Source organism: Lissotriton vulgaris, chromosome 4_1 (assembly GCF_964263255.1).
Source record: "Lissotriton vulgaris chromosome 4_1, aLisVul1.2, whole genome shotgun sequence".
NCBI classification, from domain to species: Eukaryota; Metazoa; Chordata; class Amphibia; order Caudata; family Salamandridae; genus Lissotriton; species Lissotriton vulgaris.
In genome coordinates, this window is record NC_141691.1 from 2,080,505,362 (window position 1) to 2,080,523,627 (window position 18,266).

An 18,266-nucleotide genomic window follows, 5' to 3' on the forward strand; every position below is an offset into this window, starting at 1 on the left:
TTTGTCTCTGGTGGCCATCTTGGGAGACTTATTTGTTATGAAATTTCCTAATTTCTTCATTTACTGCAGTCTCCTCAGTAGGAAATACTTTCAGTTTTTTACTTTGGTTCCATCAAGAAGGCATTTAGATGTGTCACACATTTGCCATAAATTCTGAATGTTAGCATTCTAGTTGCTCAGTGGATCACTGTAGTAAAGCTACTGCTCACCAGGGAAGTCTGCTGCTGGTATTCAAAGTGCACTTTTCAGTCTGCATGTCAGAATATTTTTATGAAATAGAAGAGGATTTGAGAAGTCAAATGTGCCCTAATTTTTCTTTCTGCAGCACTAATCATACTTTCTATGGCAAAAGGAAACCACCTCATTTTGTTCCTTTTTAAATTAAATGTTTTAAGAGTTACCACTTTATTCCAATCAAGATGGCTTCAGGTGTGCAATACGTTTGTCATCAGTAGGACTGTTAGCGCTCTAGTTGTTCTTTAGAACACTCTGGGAAGCTGCAGTAGAACACAAAGGAATCAAATGACAGTCTCTGCCCTTGTTGGATGTACATGTTTACTGAGAATGTCAGACTTCATTCTCACATGACTGCGAAAGATAATGTGAATTTACAGAAAATATGCTCTCAGTTTAGCTTATAGATCACCTTCCAAACCTCTGTGGGAAAAGCATGAGAAAATAGTTTTCGCTCAAACATGACTCATGATATCCCAGCACAAGGCTTTTTCACATGGTAAAATCACCTTCGAACACACCACAATTCCTAAAATGAGTATGGTACCATCAACAAATGATTTATAATGTAACTAAAGTCTTAAAACCTTTTATTAACTGCAAAGCTTTTTAATGAGGTGCTATCATGTATATGGTCGAAAGATGGCTGCCAACACTTTTTGGATGAAGTGCTGACAGCCAATCAGATCTCACGATGAGATATGTGGTTAGGCTCTGCCCAGATATATATATATTTCTGTTTCCATTAATATTTAAAAAACTACTGAACAGATTTACATCATTTAACAAAAAGGGCTCTTTCTGAACCAAGGGCAACCTTTTTGCCAAATTTGTTGTAAATCCGTTCAGCAGTTCGGGCTGTAGCTGTGTCTAAAGTTTTCTATGGACATTTGATGGAGAAAACACGTTTTGGGACCTCCCTTTTTTCTCGGACCACACTTGCCGAATCACCCCGAAACTTTTAAGATAGGAGCAGACCGAAGCGGTCCATATGTTTTGAAAATTTCACAAAGGTTCGTCAATCAGGGCCAAAGTTATTGGGAATCGAATGCTGCAATTTTCCTATGGTAACTAGGTCCTCACTATATATATATATTCACTGAAAAAACCATAGGTTTCACACCAGTTATAGTTAGGTGGAAATTTTACTCGCATAAAACCATTGAAATTCCCACGTTATAGTTAGTTGGACTCACTATAACTTGCGCGTGCAATGCACTGCTGATGACGTCACATATTACATCACTCATGACATGGACAGTGACATCACTCATGACATCACTGATGACATCTCAAATGACATCACTGATGACAACATCCTTGTGACAAACTGGCAGACCCCCTATCAGCATAAAATAACCTTTGACACACACATTCAAAAATAGAAACTAACATTTTCTTAAAAAAGGAGAAACCAATACCAATTACAACAACTTATTAGGTAATTCCAACATCTACATACACATCCACTCATTCACCAACAGTTCTATATAGTCACTCATGTATGTACTTACTCATCATATGTACTCATACACCTATACATCCTGTTACACACTAATACTCATCTACATAGTTACTCACACACAAATTCACACATGCAAATAAACTATCAAAAAACCATTTACTTGATTTTACTGCTATATACACACCACTACACATACTTCTACAGAAACGGAAACATATTTACTCTCTTAAACAATCAATTATAAAAACACATACTCACTAACCCACCCATACACACAATCATCCACCCATACAGTCTTGCACACATGCTGTCTTCAAAATACATTCAAATAGTGAGTCACTCATTCATGCATCTGTGCTCTAAGTAATATCCCCCACCGAACCATACAGACACTGATACTGATACTCAAAAAACAACTAATAACCCATAAACACAGTCATGTAGCTACTCACCAACCCATGCAGCCACTTATACACAAAGTGAGACACAGATACAGATATTTAAATATTTAAACATTACTCGCTAATATATGTATTCACTAAGATACATTTAATAAGTCAGTTAACCAATCAATGTTACACAAAAAAACATCCATTTAGACATTTATTTACCCATTTATTCTTCCATCAACCTTTAGATATACATATATAAAAAATATTTATTTTTCAGAAAGATACACATTCACTGGATGATGTCATCAGTGATGTCATGAGTGATGTCACTGACCATGTCATGAGTGATGTAATATGTGACGTCATCAGCAGTGCATTGCACGCGCAAGTTATAGTGAGTCCAACTAACTATAACGTGGGAATTTCAATGGTTTTATGCGAGTAAAATTTCCACCTAACTATAACTGGTGTGAATCCTATGGTTTTTTCAGTGAATTTAATAGGTTTTTTAAATGCTAATTCCTAACTAGAACTGGTGTGAAACCTATGTTTTTTTCAGTGAATATATATATATATATATATTCACTGAAAAAACCATAGGTTATAGACCATATATAGTTAGGAATTTGCATTTACAAAACCTTGAAAATTCACTGAAAAAACCATAGGTTATAGACCATATATAGTTAGCTGGACATTTTATTGACATAAAACCAGTGAAATTCCATATATAGTTAGTTGCACTAACTATATATTTCGCGCACCCGCAATCCACTGCTGATGATGTCACATATTACATCATTCATGACATGGTCAGTGACTTCACTGATGACAGAAACATACAGTCACTGGATGATGTCATCAGTGATGTCATCAATGATGTCACTGACCATGTCATGAATGATGTAATATGTGACATCATCAGCAGCGGATTGCGGGTGCGCAATATATAGTTACTGCAACTAACTATATATGCGAATTTCAATCGTTTTGTGTGAGTAAAATAAGGTTTTGTTAATGCTAATTCCTAACTATATATGGTCTATAACCTATGGTTTTTTCAGTGAATATATATATATATATATATATATATATATATATATATATATATATATATATATATATAATATAAAATTTCTATGGCAAAATGAAACCCCTCATTTTGTTCCTTTTCAAATTAAATGTATTAAGTGTTACCACTTTATTCCAATCAAGATGACTTCAGGTGTGCCATACTTTTGTCATAAGTAAGACTGTTAGCGTTCTAGTTTTTCTTTAGAACACTCTGGGACATTCTGTCATTGGGCTATAGTTGGGCTACATCTGGCTGATATTTGGGCTACATTTGGGCTCTTTTGTCTCTGGTGGCCATCTTGGAAGACTGCATATCAGAATTTTTTTAATGAAATATAAGAGGATTTGAGAAGTCACTCAAAATGTGCCCTAATTTTTCTTTCTTCAGCACTAATCATAACTTCTATGGCAAAATGAACCCCCTCATTTTGTTCCTTTGCAAATTAAATGTTTTAAGTGTTAACACTTTATTCCAATCAAGATGACTTCAGGTGTGCCATACTTTTGTCATAAGTAAGACTGTTAGCGCTCTAGTTGTTCTTTAGAACACTCTGGGACATTCTGCCATTGGGCTATAGTTGGGCTACATCTGGCTGATATTTGGGCTACATTTGTTTTTTTTTGTCTCTGGTGGCCATCTTTGGGCTACATTGGGCTACATTTGGCTACATTTGGGCTCTAACATATATATAGCCCAATGTAACCCAATATATATTTTTCAAAGTTAATTTTCGTAAAAACCACTGGAGCATATATCTTGAGACATAGCAAAGGCACATCGGGGTACCAGTCCCTACAATTTTGCCAAGTTTGGTGGAAATCCATTCAGCCGTTCGGGCTAAAAGTGAGTCCAACCGCCCCATGGAAATTAACATGGGGAAAACACGTTTTGGGACCCCCCTTTTATCTCGGCCCCCGCTTGACGAATCCCCCCCACAATTTCAGGGAAGGAGCGGAGCGGAGCGGGCCATCTTCTTTGAGAAATTCGCGAAGATTCGTGCACCGGCGCCAAAGTTATTCCCAATAGAATGTTGCAGATTTCCTATGGAAAGTAGATCCTAACTATAACTACCTACTGGCGACCGCCAGTAGGTAATATATAGCCAGTAGGTAGTTATAGTTAGGACCTATAACATAGGAAAACCGCAACATTCTATTGTCAATAACTTTGGGGTCAATTGATGAATCTTCTTGAAATTTATCAAACGTTTGGCCAGCTCAGTTCTGCTCCTTCCCTGAAAGTTTGGGGGTGATTGGTGAAGCGGGGGCTGAGAAAAAAAGGGTGGTCCAAAAACGTGTTTTCCTCAAGCAATTTCCCATAGAACCTTTAGACACGGCTACAGCCTGAACAGCTGAACGGAATTACACCAAATTTGGCAGAGAGGTAGTCCTAAGTTCCGACTTGTGCCTTTTGTCTATCTGGTGCCAATTTGTTCAGTAGTTTTTGAGAAAATTGCAGTTAAAGTAATTTATATATCTATGGGCGCGGTGGATCGGCAGATTGTGCGAGTATTGTCATCGTAGCATAAGTGGACCGTCCCGATCACACGCTCAATTCTAATTGGCTGTTAAGCGGTTGTAAACATTCCAAACCAGGAACTGTTGGCAGCCATTTTGTGCCTCAGTAGAAGCGAGGCTGAGGAAGTCAGTGAAATATGTGTGCAAAATGTGAATAAGGGCAGGGTAGACACACCCTGACCCCCTAGGCCTGTTCAGGGGGTCTCATGAGATGCGCATAGGATCCGCTCATTTTGTCGCTGAAAAAGAACGAAGCATGTATTTTTTAGATATACATCAAGCTTATATGTACAGATGTTGGGTGGCTCTACATAGAGCCCTTGTGTTTATTGAGTGATTTTAGTACTTACAAGTAAGTACCGATGCATAGTCTAAAGATCATGAGGAAGACTAGGTTTCCTTCATCTGTAAAATGTACACTATCTCTTCTATAGATGCCATGCATATTGAAACGCAGATTGTTGTGGTTTATGTAAACCATTCTATAGTCTTGTAGAAAAGTAGAAACCGATTTATTCACATGTTTATTCACTTATCTGCGTACATCAGGGGTTCCAGTCTTCCCCTATCTCGACGACTGGTTGTTGAAGGCAGGCTCGCCCCAGACAGTCGTCTCCCCCCTCTAACCTACGGCCGACCTCCTGCATCTGCTGGGGTTGTCCATCAACGTGCCAAAGTCGCACCTGTGCCCCTCTCAGAAGCTCCTCTTCATCAGAGCGGTTTCTGGACTTGGCGCAGTTTCTGGTTTTTCCCTCCGAACAGCGGGTTCAGGATATTCAGGCTCCGATTCCGATCTTTCAGCTTTTATCCCGGGTTTCGGTCAGGTTGATGCTGCTGCTCCTGGGGCTGAAGGCCTCCTGCATCCTACTGGTGCATCACGCAAGGTGGCATGTGAATAAATATAAACATAGGCCACACAGTTTACCTCTCATAATATACAAATTTCAGGCGGTGGTGGTTCCCGGGGCTTGAGGGGGGTCGATGAGGCCCACATAGTTGTCATGTTATAGGGGGGGTTGGACGCGAAAGTGGTGCAAGGGCGTTGTAAATCTGGTACACAGTGTTTTGTTTTACTTGGTTTTCCTTTCTGCCATGTAGAAGATCCTGGGTAAATATAACGTTTTTTTTACAGCCAGTAACGTTTAACCCTACCCCAAACGGCTTTCTGCCTGTTACCATAGTAACAGTTCATGGAACACTTACGTGAGCACAGAGGTTAGAAGTTCACCACCCTATGTTGCTAATGAGTTAGCCTCAGAATTATACTTTAAATTATAAATATAATTTCTATTGATGACTGCTACCCCCACAAAAAAAACAGACGTATGTACTTTTTTAATTAACTTTTATTAAAACTATAACTGGAACTATAACTTAAAGATAACAATACAATAAATACCTAGAACCATAACTAACAAAACAATATAATAAACAACACATAATATGGACTCCAAAAGAAGTACTGTAGTTAATCTGCAAAACAAAAAAGAAAATTAGTGTTTAAAATTAGATCCATGTGACTAAATGAGGTCAAACATTACAAGTTAAAGTAACATTTGACGATATTTATAGTTTTTTTAATGTTTGCAGTGTGACTGATAGATTTCATTTATCTTATAGGCTTGCATTCAAACAGTGTTTGTATAGAAATGCCTACTGCATCATATTTATATAAGAGATGAACAAGTCTTTAATTCAGAGATGAGACAGAATTAGGTGAGAGATCAAATCAATATGCAGGACAATATTTTTTAGGGGTTATTTACAAAACTCTTGTGCCACTTTTGTGTTAATTTCCTGATGTTGAAAGTGACGCAAAAGTGGCGCAAGGGGTTTGTAAATAAGCTCTTTTATTTCTAATGAATTTATTCTGAGGCATTGTATATCTGGGCCGCTCTGCTTACTGTGAACAACAGAGTTCACAACTTGAACTCCGCTTTGGTTCTACACGTCAGAGTGGACAACAGCGTTCATAACTTTAAAAGAGAAAATAGAAACGATGTGAGAGACAGAAAGAGAGAGAAAACGACATTAAAACTGTGATAGAAAGTTATAGATGGAGCAGATTTACAAACCCAGCCTCCACCACCCATGGACCTTCCTCCCCGTTGTTGCCATCTCCTTTGCTATGCCTTATCAATCAAATCTCTTTACTTGACCTTGGATGTACTCGCTCCCAAAACGTTTCCACTGGCCATTGTACATGCAGACTTTGGTCCACCCTTTTTATCGATTTTTGCATTTTGAGAAATAATTTCCTACCTCTGTTATTCATCTCCTACTTTCTCCTTTCAAATTCTCTTGTAAAGACCTTATCAACAATTAAAGGGAACATTTTCTGCATATTTTTAATAAAGCATTTGACACAATGCATAGTGACACTGTATTTATTGTATGTTTTGAAATACATTTTCACAAGTCTTAAAAAAGGTGAATGCAAGAAAAGTTACTTGCCGCATCTGCAAGACTGCTTTCAAGAGGAGACCCCAATAAAGAGGACTGGTGTGGAACTGCAAGTATGTGGAAGCACTTGCAGACTAAGGATCCGGTCAACTTTGCAAGGGAAGAGTCAAAGAGATTGAGAGAGGCTCCTCCTGCTTCATGAGGAGGCCTAAGTATCAGTGGAGCAACACCGTCAACCTCTATTGCACAGCCTAATATTCGTCCCCAATTTGGAACCCTTTAAGAGAAAAAGTAAGAAGGTTGGGAGCTCTGTATGCCATCCTAATACCTAATCATCCATTAGTTATACAGAGATCCACCCTGTCTCAGACCCATCCATACAAGTGTGAATTGGAGATTATCTGCCACCGAAAACCCCTCAAGTACTTATATCCGTTACTTTTTAACTTCGTTGAGTAGTCGTATTGTGAGTATTTACCTTAAAGTTGTCAGTTAAAAATGTGTGAATCTCTCTGGATTCACACAACTAGTTCATGCCATATTTGAGACATCGGTGAAATGAGCTGGAACGGGAGGATATACTTTCTTCAATTTCAGCAATTTGCTGCTGACTTATGAAACATTCTGCAAAACGAAAAAAGAGTTAAAAATGTATATGTTGTAGAGATGTCCAAGCTTAAATTTAATGTACATAAAAAAAATTGTGCTCAATAGGATTGAGTTTGAAAAGCAATCATCAGAGGTTATATTTGGCATGCAAAATAGGAAATAGCATTGCATTATACAAATGTTAGGCCGAGATTGGTCACTCACTTCATTCATAAACTCCTGGCTTTGATCGGATAGAACCCTTTTTGGACTTCCATGATCTAGAAATTGATTAAAAAAAATCAAGAAAAATTGAAAGACACGTCTTCAAATAAAATATTTCAAAACAACATTTTCAGATTGTATCTGAAGTGCAGGCTGAAAACATATAACGAATATTTAAATGAGAAACATATGGGTTTCAGAAACAAACGTCTATAAGACTTAGATTTATATTTTATAAAATATTTATAGAAGCAAGAAAAATTATAATTCATATATTGTTCAATTTCAAATGACATATTTGAGCAATAAAATTGGGAGGACTTGCTTTTTTTCCGTTTTGTCGATATGAGGATGGCCACTAATTCTAATATAACATGACAATAGTTCAGTTATCTGTCTGGAAACACATGAAATACACAAATGCTTATTTCAGAATGCTTTTCTATCACGAAATGTTGAAGTCAAACCAGATAACTCCATTAGGTCCATTGCAATTTTCGGCTGATAACATATGGAGAGTAGTCAGTGGATCTTGTGTGTCGAGTTGATGAGCAGCATTTGGTATAGTGCATGGGCAGGAATAAACAGCTTGTGGCGAGGAGTTCGTCCGATGGTTGAGACATCTGTGTAATAAGATAGAACAGGGAACACATGAAGTTTAAGGTTATTAAAAAACTTGGAGAGCGTGCTTAAATACAATATTGGTAAAGGAAAACAAAGTGGTCCTAGACATCACTTAAATCGCAAATCAATAAATGAATTATTGTTTTTCGTTGTGGAATTAAATCCTAAAAGGAAGGAGATAAAAAAACACACTCAGCAGCCAGATGCATATACCATTTGTTAGTACCCAACATGATTTTTAAAGAATTAATCTTTAGGTGATTCAAATTTGAACAATTTATTTACAGCATGTAAAAAAAAACATGAAAAATTATTTGGGAAAAATAAGAGAAACTGCCAGGTGCAGCAAGGGTGTAAGGTAGGTGCTCAAGTGGAGAAAAAAGAGAAGGCAAGATTCAAAAAGGAGAATTCACATGATTTGAGTTCAACTAAAATTCGAATATTCTAGTGGAACAACAAAGAGCCTGCCCACAATACCGTTATATCAAAAATCAAAACTGCATTCATGCAGACATTCAATATGAACTGGGAGGGGGCAAAAGAAGAAGGGTGCAGGCCCCAAACAACGGGGAGAAAAACCGTCGACGTTTCGACCCTGGCGCAGTTGACGGAGGATTGACACCTCTGCTACGGGTCTTCTTCAGGACTGGACAGGATGGGCGGGGATGTAACAGAGTTGAAATGGGAAAGGTGCGTCCCAGCAGTAAATGTAGGCGACCCGTCAATGGTGTGCCCAATTATTCCAGTTAATGCCTCAATGTAGGTATGTGGATTTAGTTAAAAAATACCACAATGGAAATTAATTCCAATCAATGTTCCGATCGCTACCGGAATGAGAGGCAAAGTGTTCAAAAAGAGTTAAAATTAGCCCTTCAAGTTACACAGGCAAACGGCTCTGTATGACAAGGCGATACGTCCTAGAGGGGGTTCCATGTACTAGACGTACATGTAAATACAATATTGGCCAATCGATTACATGTGCATTGCATGGGTAGGAAGCAGCACGTGGCACGTTAGTTAAAAAATTAAAGGCGACAGGATTAAGTGATTTGCCCAGAAACATCGCCTATCAAGGCAAGATATTGGAGGTATAAGAGCCGGAAACCGTGCTAAAATACACTATTGCCAAAAACATTACTTTTTTAATGCATGGGGCACGTGACGCACTACTTAAACGAGAAAAACTACATCACATTAAGTTGAACAGCACGTGGCGCTTGGCAAATTAAAGAAACGTGGCAGGATTAACTGATTTGCATAGAACAAAGGATTGCAAATCAAGTTTAACATTATTAAAAAAACATGGAGCGTTCTAAAATACAACATTGGTCAATCGATTACATGTGTAGTGCATGGGGAGGAAGTAGCACGTGGCGAACTAAAAAAAATTAAAGGCGGAAGGAATAAGTGATTTGCCCAATAAGATTGCCTACCAAGGCAAGGTATTGGATATACAAGAGCTGGAAACCATACTAAAATACACTATTGTCGAAAACATTACTTTTGCAATGTATGGAGCACGTGACGCACTACTTACACGAGAAAAACTACATCGCATTAAGTTGAACAGCACATAGCACACTACTGCGAGAACGGCCACGTGGCGCTAGGCAAATTAAAGAAACGTTGCAGGATTAAGTGATTTGCACAGCACAAACAATAAGAAATCTAGTTTAACGTTATTAAAAAAAAGTGCTTGCTAAAATACAACATTGGTAATAGATTACATGTGCAGTGCATGTGGAGGAAGTAGCACATGGCGCACTACTTAAAACATTAAAGGCGGCAGGATTAAGTGATTTGCCCAGAAGTAGCGGCTACCAAGGCAAGTTAATCGACATAGAGGAGCTGGAAACTGTGTTAAACTACACTATTGCCAAAAACATTACTTTTGCAATGCATGGGGCACGTGACGCACTACTTACACGAGAAAAATTACATCGCATTAACTTGAACACCACGTAGCACACTGCTGCGGTAAGGGGCACGTGGCGCTTGGCAAATTAAAGAGACATAGCAGGATTAAGTGATTTACAAATAAACAAAAGTTACGAAGTCAACTTTAACGATATAAAAAAGCAGGAAAGCGTGCTTAAAAACAGCATTGCCAAATTGAACAAAAATTTGCATTTACACTGTATTTAAAGATCGTTCAGATTAATTAATGTATTTACTCTTAAAAAACATTGCTCACCTACGAAGAAGTGGATACGAACACTATCAATGGCTGTGACTGCGGAATAGGAAAAGTTTGAGAAGGTTAGCAGGTTATTAATGCTTTGCAGAACGATGATTGGTTGAGCATGATGTCACTGGGTATGAGAGCTGTGATTGGGCATGTGGTAATTGAGCATGCACAAATAAAATGAAGTACGTTAGGGGTACATAGCCAGACGGTGGGATGTATTGTGCGCATGTGTAACATTAACACGGATGTGCTACCACAAACATGCATGCGCAAAGTGAAGGGAACTCCTAGGGGGTACATACACAGATGGAGTTCAGATGTCAAAAGAACAACGGCTCTCGCAGGAGGTCGGCAGGGCAGTGGGGGAATTGGAGAACCTCCCATGGTCCCCAACAGTGATGGGCAAAATAAATAAAAGAAAAAGGCCGTCCCCGGGGAATGGGGTCGCCGGGGCCTTGAAGTGGCTTAAGGAGGGGGGCTCTGCATCCATCCTCCATAAAATAATAATATATAATTTGCCATGCCCCGGGCGCTGGGGACCTCTGTGACCGGAATTGGCTACGGGAGGGGGGCTACACGGCTTCCTTCTCATAAAAAAATTGAATACGGATACTCCGCTTATTGTCATCGTACCATAAGCGCACCCTTCCGATCACGCGCTGAATGCTAATTGGCTGTCAAGTGGTTGTCAACATTCGAAACTAGAAACTGTTGGCAGCCATGTTATGCATCGGTAGAAGGGAGGCTAAAGAAGCGTGTGAAATGTGTGTTTAAAACGTGAAGAGGTAGAGGGTAGACACTCCCTGATCCTCTCGGTGTGCTCAGGGGGTCCCTCAAGAACCCCTATTTTTTTTATTTTGCTAAAATCGCGGGGTGCGCCTATGATCCGCACATTCTAGTGATATTAAAAAAAAAAGAGACATGGGCTTCCGCGCGTCTTTGGTAATTTGCATTCTTTCAACTGTTTAGAGGAGATGTAGCAGTGCTGGATACAGGATCCACCACTGAGTAAGAAAAGGTAACGATAACACTATTTACCTGCTAAGTGAATTTCCTTTCATAGGCTAATATTGTCTGCTTTCACTTGAAAATTCTTCTTAGTGTGGAGTTTTGGAACTTTAAAATATTCACCTAAAATCATCCAAACAATGAATTCCAATTTACTCACCTGTTATCAGGAGAGAAACCAGTGCTGCATCCTTTAGCCCAGCACTGACCCTGAAAAGTAGTTCTTAGCATACTTACAAGTAACTTGTATTTACTTCCATAGGAATCCCCTTCCTATAAAAAAAAAGAATACATTTAGATTTGCGGGTCAGGCACTAGGGATGGGGTCTAGGGCCCAAAAAAAGTAGAAGGAAGGGGGGCCAATCAATGTAATGTAATTTAAAAAATACAATATCTACAAATAAAGAGTTTAAAAAAAATAGTAAATCAGTATCAAAAAAATAAATATAAGAATAAATATATTTAAAAATTGTCATTTACAAAACCTTTAAAATTCACTGAAAAACCATAGGTTTCAGATATGTTATAGTTTGGAATTAGCATTTAAAAAACAGTTGAAATTCAATGAAAAAAACATAGGTTTCAGACTTGTTATAATTAGGAATTAGCATTTAAAAAACCTCAGGAATTCACTGAAAAAACTCACAGGTTTCAGGGGTGTTATAGTTAGTTGGACATTTCACTCGTACAAAACCATTGAAATTCCCACATTATAGTTAGTTCTACTAACTATAACTCACGGGCCCGCAATCCACTGCTGATGATGTCACATATTAAATCAGTCATGACATAGTCAGTGACATCACTGATGAGATATATATATATATATATATATATATATATATATATATATATATATATATATATATATATATGTATTAATGTCTTGCCCTCCTTTCAGACTTGGGGTAGTGGTAAAATGCCATTACAGAAGTTGGTCTTTTCGTAAATTATATTAGTTAGTTTAATTTTAATGGTTGTAAATGTCATCTATTTTTGGTTAAAAGTTGTTAATTACTTTTTTTATAATTAAAATTGTATTTTCACTCAATGATAGACTTTTTATTGTGATAACAAAAGAAATTAGGAACATATGTAGAAGTTTGTCTTATATTTCTTGAAACAGTCATTTTTAGTGTCTCTATTGCTGTAATTTCTGTTTTAGATATATGACAAGACAGTGACTTATTCAAATGTCCTCTATATTCCCCCTGATGATGCAAGTGGGATTATAATAAGCAGCAGCCTGAGGTTCAACTTCTCATGTACATATAACTTGACAATGCAGACCAGCCTGCTCACGGCGCTACATCCTCTTCTTATGTAAGTACCCATGGGAAGTGCTGAATGCAGAAAGGAATGATTTCCACCAATCCACAAATACATCCATGAATATTGTCGATCTCATGCTTTTTGTTAAATATTTTTACTCTGAGTTTCTTTTTTGCCCTTACTTTTTCTTTCTGCTTTGTTCTGTTTTGTTTTGTTCCATTATGTTTATATGAAGCATTTTCTACAGGCATTGTGCAATATGTGGAATGGCAAGAGAGGGTCTTCTCAGGAGTCTACGGACAGTAGTTTTTCAAGATTGGTAGCCGATATTGCTTCTACTCAATAGTAAAAAAAAAATACAAAGGAAAATTAATGTGGTTGGTCAGTCTTAAAAGAGGCAATAACAATGCATGGTCAGCATGACTCAAAAGTGAATAATAGAAAATACAGCCTTTTTATTCAACAGATGCCTATGAAAATGCTTTGAGTTGTGGGGGTAGGTACAATGGTGAGGAATCTACAGGCAGAGTATACACTAGGAAGATTGGTACCGTAGGGAAGTTACTTTTTATTATTATGGATACTTTTACCACAGATTGCTCCCATTCTCAATAGATACTGAGCAGCACCCTCTCCTAGGGGTAGGTCTCGAAGAGTAGTAAGGCAAGGAAATCCTGGTTCATTTAACAATCAAAATGGCAATCTGTTCAAACTGTGCGATCCAAGCTGTAATGCTTTGTAAATGTGTATGTGAAGGGAAGATCTGGTCACCATGCAACATATATCTGAAATGGGCTCTCATGTGGGCAGTGCTAGGGTAGAAGTCTTTACTCTATTGGAATGAGCCTGAATTCCTTCTGGTGGATCCTTTTTTATAGCAATGAAGAGGACAATCCATCATGATGGACTCCTCTTCTGGAAAGTCTTGCTCTTCTTGCCCACATAACCATCAAAGATCTGATCTTCAAATCAAATCAAACAGTATTTTTAAAGTGCTGCTAATCACCCGGTGTGTGGGGGTATCCAGGTGTTGATGTGTCATGGGCCTATGTCGAAGAGCTAGGTCTTAAGTCCCTTTCTGAAGTCCGATAGTGAATGTGCAGTTCGGAGGTGTAGGGGGAATTCGTTCCAGTACTCGGTGGCAAAGTAGGAGAAGGAATGACCACCGCTGTGGCTTTTGTGGATTCTGGGGATGTGGATAAGAGCGGGAGAGGCAGAGGACAGTTGTCTGGAGGGTTGGCGGAAGCTCAGGATGTAGTTGAAAAAAGCATGTTCTTGGTTTGGGAGGGCTTTGAAGGCATGGTGATAACATTTCGAACAGACATCTCTTCTGGACAGGGAGCCAGTGGAGGATACTGAGTTGGGCGTGATGCTGGTCCATTTGGTAAGGTTGAGGATGAGTTTGGCTGCTGTGTTCGGTATGGTTTTGAGTCATTTGAGGAGCTGTGTGGAGGGTCTAGTGTTGATATATTTCTGTAGTTGAGTCGGCTGCCTTGCATGACTGTTTTCCTGGTGTTGATGGGGATCCATCTGAAGATCTTATGAAGGATGTGGAAGCAGGAGGAGGATACTGAGTTGACCTGGTGCTGCATTGAGAGTTTTCCATTCAGGATGATCCAGAGGTTGCTAGCTAGGTTGGTCCGGGTGGGTGTGGATACGCGTTTGGTGGGCCACCAGGTGTCACCTCACAATGAGGTGTTCCTCCCGAAGATACGCACCTCCGCCTTGTCCAAGTTCAGCTTTAGTCAGTTGGCCTTCATCCAGCCTGCGATGTTTGTCATTGCGTTACTGAACTTGGTTCTGGTGGATGCTGGGTTTTCAGTGAGCAAGAGAATGAATTGGGTGTCGTCCACATAGGAGATGTTGTTGAGTTTGGCAAGAAGAGTTTCAGAAGGTCTGCATACCACATCCTCTTTTGTCAGCCCGAAGTAAAAAAACCTTGAAACCTGCCCTGCAGCAGCTTCCTCAATATTCAAGGACTCAATGGTTTGAGGAGAAATACATTATGAAGAGGTAAAATCTTCGTCAAATGTAACATATTCCTCAAGATTTCCTGCAATGGTAACTAGAGGGCATAGAACTGTGGAGAAATAAGATGTCCTGAACCACCTCCTGATGTATATGTCACTCATGGTTGGCAAGATGACATAGACTTAGGCTGTCACCTCCTATGTTCAGGGAGCCTGCCATATAGTTGGCAAGCAGCCAGTTGCATCCACCTTCACTCAGGCCCAGAGACGCAAAGCCTCCATACAGGTAAGATAGGAACCCACGCTTTCATGTTTATTTAAATGAAAATGTGTACTTTTATGGTCTCTAGAGAGAACTGAGCCAAGCGATGTGAAGGAAGGGCAGCCTTTAATCTCCAGGTGCGCACCCCACCCTAATATGGAGGCATTCATCACTACTGTGGCAACTGCTAGCGGTGGGCAGGTTCTCCCCCACCAAACACTAGACATTATCTGACACAGTATCTGGAGAGACCATTTTGGTGTTCGTCAGAGGGACTCATGTTGGAACAACTGCAGACAGAAGCACCACTGGAAAGCTCTGATGGGCCAGCATGCTTGGGAGACCAGTAGGAAGGTAGCAGGTCTAGAAGATGAAGAACAATATGGGATGGAACACAAGGTCCTTCCAAATCATTGAAATCATATCTAAAATGCCTCTTATCTTACAGGAACATAAAATACAATATAGGTATTATGACGACTACTGTCCCTATGAACAGCAGTGTTGAGACAACTGTGGGTGCAACTTGGGAAGGTTGATGGAACAGCCCAAGTCAAACAGCAGAGGTACATTAGTCTTCAGATGGTCTGACATCAACTGCAGCATGCCCACCATGAGCAGCCAATCACCCAGGTTACTGGAAACTGAGTGCAGATGTGCCATCACCATCTACTTGGTGAAGACCCTGGGGCCGATATCAGTCCAAATAGAAGCATTGTGGGTGGATCCTTCAATGAGGTTCAGGTATCTGTTGTACAGCTGCCAGAGCTGTAGGTGGATGTACGCATCCTGAAAGTTAAGGGACACCATTCAGTCTTCCACTTTCAGAACAAAAACAATTGAAACAGGGATAGCATCATTTTCCTTCACAGGTAAAATTTCAAAACCCTGAAGTCCATGATCAGACCTAGACCAATGTCCTTATTTGGAACTAGAAAGTACAGAGAATAGCACTCACTCCCAATTTCCTGCTCCGGGCACTACTGCATCACTTCTTTCTATAATGAACTTGCCACTCCTGCAGGTAAATTCAAGTGCTGTCCACTGAATGGAAGACCTAGGTTAAGGAAATCTTTGGAGGGATTTGTTGGAAAGAAAGCACATATCCCCTTTTTGGTGCTGCTGTAAAGCATTAAAACTGTGTGTCTTCTCTCTCGACAGGCAAGGATGGGGTTCTGTGTCTACACACAATACACCCCCTGTAGATAAGAGTTACTCTGTCAGGGTTGCCTGGCACCTAACATTCTTTACCTGAATAAACCTAAATTGTTGTGGAGGGTGGTGAAAGAACACTTGCTCGTCATCCTTGTCTCCGAATAGGGTATGCTACATATTATTCCTCTGGGGCTTAGGAGATTTACCCACGTGTGCCTCTTCAAGATGTGAAGTTCATGACAATTTCTTTAGAAGAATTGCCAAAAATCGTACGTATTGAATAGTTCTTCCCACTTGCGGGATCCCGGAACATATATTCTGCATCATAAGATCTTCATTGAAAGCTATCAACATTAGAATAATGCCCTGCTACTTGCATGATCCCAGAACCCTTCATTTTAAATATCTTTCTATAGAATTATACAGCCAGAGTTCTTTTATCCATATGGAGAAGTGTGGCTCACTGGTTAGAGGCGGCAGACCCGTAAGCAGAGGACGGCCCGGGACCAGGGTTCGATTACCGACGCGGCAGGGTCGTGGACCAGGGTCAGCGGACTCGATAATTCTCGCCTCGGTGCCTACTCTAGTCAGAGAACACACTCGGCAACTCTGGGCATAAGCTTGCCTCATCTTCACAACGGCCCCCCCAGACCGCCGGGGATGCTTGGTCGCACCTTAGAGATACCCATCAAGGACCATCTCTCAGGGTGAGCCAGGACGGGTTCCCCAGCGGTCGAAGCGTGGAGATACTCCTCCGGGAGTCGATTCCTAGCGCTATATAAACCCGCAATTAAAATTGAAATTAAATTAAATTAATATGTCTATAAGATGACCAGCATCCTTTAGAAGCCTATCTAAGGCCACATTTTTCTTGAAAATAAACAGTTGGGAGACCAATAAAGGCTATTTTAAAACTGCATTGCAGCACCCACTGAGAGGGAACTGTAGCCTGATAGGTTAACATTGGGAAGACATGGAAATAGACTTCTGCCCCTTTAAAGCTCCAGGAGCATCCAGTCCCCATGATGCATTGCACTGGCAGTTACGTTCCAGCGTTAGTTCATGTATGCAGTACGTATAGGGAAAGAAGATGCTGAAGAAGTAGTAGTTGCTGTTTCAAATGCACATGATAACCCAGCTGGGGATGTTGGCGGGTCGCTAATACTTAAATGAAGATTCCAATGGCAAAGAACCAGGACTAAAAGTAAGTAATAATTTCTCCTGTATTTTAGGATATTCATTTATAGTAATAAATCATAACAGAGCATCAAGCTAAAAGCTCATTAAATACTACAGCTCCTACAGTTGAAATGTACTCAGGTATTGAGTCTTTTTGAAAATGAAATGTGGGTAACTTAAAATGGCTTGATCAACCTTTGTGTCAGCTTGTTTGTTTGAACCTAGGCAATTATGAGTTTTGCATATGTATATATATGTACGTGCCACAATTGCTTAGTCACTCTGATGCTGTTACAATAACCTTGTCTGAGTTTTGTGCTTTTTCAATACCTTAGTCGCAGGAAGGACGTACAGTATTATTCTTGACCAACTGATCAAAAATGCATTATCCACTGATCTAGCAGTAGATCTCTGGACTTATAGTCTTAGCATTTTGTGTTTTGAGCCATTGTGAAAAGATTTAAAGCTGGAGTTCCCCACACTTTGAAGAAACGTTGCACAACTTCATCACCCAGAATGTGAATTTCCCTCATTGAAGCAGCTGAGGAAGTCTGCCTAGACATCTAGACATCTGCCATAGACTGTCAGGGATGTATACTACCATCATTGTAAGATCTCTGGCTGTAGCCCACAGCTAAATATTTTGCCCTTTTAGCAAGAATGAACTCAACCCAGTGCCTCCCAATTTTCTTAGACAGTGCATGCTTCC

At 39.7% G+C, this 18,266-nt stretch overlaps 1 pseudogene across 1 annotated transcript in view; it reads left to right on the plus strand.

The window, feature by feature from the left end:
• LOC147725076 (uromodulin-like) overlaps positions 1-18,266 on the plus strand; it is a 221,853-nt pseudogene that overhangs the window by 127,753 nt on the left and 75,834 nt on the right. Inside the window, exon 4 of the transcript XR_015295281.1 lies at positions 12,885-13,042. The product of XR_015295281.1 is annotated as a uromodulin-like (transcript). The remainder of the gene's footprint in view (positions 1-12,884; positions 13,043-18,266) is intronic.